The sequence below is a fragment of the Alligator sinensis genome, unplaced genomic scaffold (genome assembly GCF_000455745.1).
Source record: "Alligator sinensis unplaced genomic scaffold, ASM45574v1 scaffold86_1, whole genome shotgun sequence".
NCBI lineage: Eukaryota > Metazoa > Chordata > Crocodylia > Alligatoridae > Alligator > Alligator sinensis.
Genome location: NW_005841971.1, coordinates 167,236 through 170,469, shown reverse-complemented (window position 1 = coordinate 170,469; position 3,234 = coordinate 167,236). Strand labels below are relative to the sequence as shown.

At 53.8% G+C, this 3,234-nt stretch overlaps 1 protein-coding gene across 1 annotated transcript in view; it reads right to left on the bottom strand.

Annotated features, from left to right (window-relative positions):
- CCDC129 (coiled-coil domain containing 129) overlaps nucleotides 1-3,234 on the bottom strand; it is a 93,976-nt gene that overhangs the window by 69,155 nt on the left and 21,587 nt on the right. The window lies entirely within an intron of this gene.

The following is a 3,234-nucleotide window of genomic DNA, read 5'->3' as shown; positions in this document are numbered from 1 at the left end:
AGGCTGGGCTATGATGCTCGCCAGCTCCTTGAGTACCCTGGGGTGAAGATTGTCAGGGCCAGCTGACTTGAAGGTATCCAGCTTCTCAAGATGTTCCTTCAGAAAGTCAGCATTAAGGGAGGGCAGGGGATCACCCTCACCCGGACTTCCCGGCCCTGTAGTGGGCATGGGCGTCCCATGGGACTGATGAAAGACTGACGCAAAGTACCTATTTAATAGGTTGGCTTTTTCCTGGGCGTCAGTTGTCAGTTGCCCCATCTGGTTCATTAATGAAGAGGTTGAACAAAACAGATCCAAGGACAGAGCCTTGAGGGACCCCACTGGTCACAGGGCACCATGATGATTGACTTCCGTCAACCACCACCTTCTGGGGCCACCCCCGGAGCCAATTCCCCAGCCAGTGGATCATGGTGGACCTGAGGCTGCAGTTGGCCAGTTTTGCCAAAAGGTGATTATGGGATACCAGATCGAAGGCTTTTTTAAAGTCAAGATATATGACATCAATCTCTTCCCCCTTGTCCAGGGGATAGGTCACCTGGTCATACAAGGAAATGAGATTGGTCAAGCATGACCTACCCGCAACAAACCCGTGCTGGCTGTCCCTCAGGGTGTTGCCATCGGCCAGTCTGTTAAGGATGGCCTCCTTGATGATTTTTTCTAAGACCTTCCCCAAGATAGAGGTCAGGCTGATGGGCCTATAGTTTGCCGGAACCACTTTCCTCCCTTTCTTGAAGATAGGCACCACATTGGCCTTCTTCCCATCGGACACTTTACCAGAGCACCAGAAGCTCTTGAAGATCCATGCCAGGGGCTGAGCTATGATGCTAGCCAGCTCCTTGAGTACTCTGGGGTGTAAATTAGCATGGGGTGGGCAAAATGCAGCCCGGGGCCAGATGCAGCCCACCAAGCTATTCTATCCGGCCTGTAGGGCCCCTAAAAAGTTTAGAAAATTAATATTTATCTGCCCTTGATAGCTTGCCAAAACTCAGTAAGTGACCCTCCACCCAAAATAATTGCCCGCTTCTGAATTAGCAGCATGGGGCCCCTTGCTTAAAGCAGTCAGGGCAGGATGATTCAATAGACCCCCATACCTCTCCATCCAAGCACTGATGGGCAAGAAACCTGTCTGGGTTTCTTGCCCATAATGGCCTGGGAGAGAGCTGTGACCACAGGGATAGCCTATAGTGCCTACTGGTCCCCCAGGGGCTGGGGGGCAGGGGGAGCTTAAGGCCAGTGGGTTAGGTCCAGTGACTGCCTTCTGGAGATAGGCTTACACAGAAGGATTTGGGTTGGTGGTACATTGTTGTACCGTTAACTCCCCACCCCACTGGCTGTGGCCACAGCCAGCCTGCTCCCCTCACCCTCTTTCACCTATGGGCTTTGCATTTCCCCCAGTGCCTGGGTCCCTGTCACAGCCATGTGGAGTGGGTTACAGCCATACCATCCTGGGAAGCAGAGCATTGTTGCTTGGTGCCAGAGTTCACAAGAACGGGGAGGAAGACTGGGTGTGGGTACTGTGGATAATGCTGTGGCAGTAGCCACTGCACTGGTAGTCAGGAGTCTGGGGGGTGCTCTATGCATCTGGAATGGGGGCTGCGAGCAAGTGTTGGAGGATTAGGAATGAAACACCCATGGTAGCTGTGTCAGAAACAGTATCCTGGGGGTGCTTCTCCACATCCTTTTTGAATTGTGGAGCCCAAAACTGGATGCAGTACTCCAGCTGCGGCCTCACCAAGGCCAAGTACAATGGGAGAACGACATCCCGGGATTTGCTTGAGAAGCATCTATGGATGCAAGCCAGCATGGTATCAGGGTTTAGGCCCTGGGTCATGATGACTGTGGCATCAGAGCTTTCCACGTGGTCTTGCATGGTCAACCATGCCCAAGATGTTAAGGGAGCTCAGGTCCAGCTGCAGCTGCACCTCCACTCCTAGATCCTGTGCTGATCCAAGGACCAACACCAATGGTCCAGAGTCCTCAGGGATCACCACCAGCAGCAGACCTTGTGCTCCATGACCCCTGGGGACCTGCTTCTGCGCACTTAGTTGTCCCATTGTCCTGGGGCCTTCCTGCACCTCTTCTACAGTTGGATCCCTGTTGGTGATTCCTCCCCTCCCCTGGTGGTGCTATATGTGTGTGGGGTGGTGATAGCCCTGCACATAGTAAGGAAGTAGAACAGCTCCTCATAGAAAGGCATGCTGTGCTTCCTACTCCCAGACTTTTTATTGATGCCATGCTTACATTTGTACTGGATCTTCATCCATTTCATCTTGGCCTTGCACTGTATCCAGTTCTTGATGTAGCCCCACACTTGCATCTGTCGGGCAATGCGCTTGAACACATCCCTGTTGCAGTGCCCTTTGAAAAGCTGGGCCTGCATCTCTGGTTCACCCCAGATGATGACAAGAACCCTCACCTCTCCATGGCTGCAGTAATATAACCAGGGTTGGATAGTGGAGGAGGATGAGATGGGATCTTCCATGATCCCCAGTGGTGTTCATGGGGTCTCAGCATCTGTAGGTGTGTGAGGGTCCAGCTGCAAGGAGGTGGATGGATGGAAGGAATGGTGCAGATCCCAGCACATGACTCTCCCTCTCGTTCTAGCTTGATGTGCCCCCTACTCCAGAGTGACTGGGACTCCACTGGTCAGGCCAACCCCATGACCTCAGATGTTTCTGGGGCTTCCAGCAGATGCTCCCATGATGCTGGCAACACCTTCCACCCTGGCATGGAAATTTCCAGTGTCTACTACCTGCAACATCAAGGCAGCTGGCCATGTCTCACCTACTCCTAAAGTTTCCAAAGTTGTCCGCCTGCTTGCTCCAGCTCGGGTGCTCAGTGCCCCCACTTGCTTGGCCCTAGTACTCTGGGACCCTGTAGCTTCAAGCCAAAAAACCCTTGAGGACCTGAGGTGCACATGGCCCAGGTAGCTGCCAGCAGTGGTCAAGCTGCAGAGGTCATAGGGTTGCCTCCATGGAGGCACAGCCCCCCAAGTGTGGAGGCATGAGGGTCCCTGGTTGGGTATGCAGGTGCCAGGGTCAGGGTCCAAGGGGCCCAGCACAGGGGTTCTCCTGGGCTCATAGTTGAGGTCTGTGTGTATGCTGTGTGGTGCTTCATGATGGGGTGGTAGTGATGAGGGGTCACAACCTGAGGATTAGGGTGCCCAGGTCCTGGGGCTCATGTCGGGGACACAGAAGACATGCTTTCCCCTACTGCCTGCCTGGGCTAGGGAAA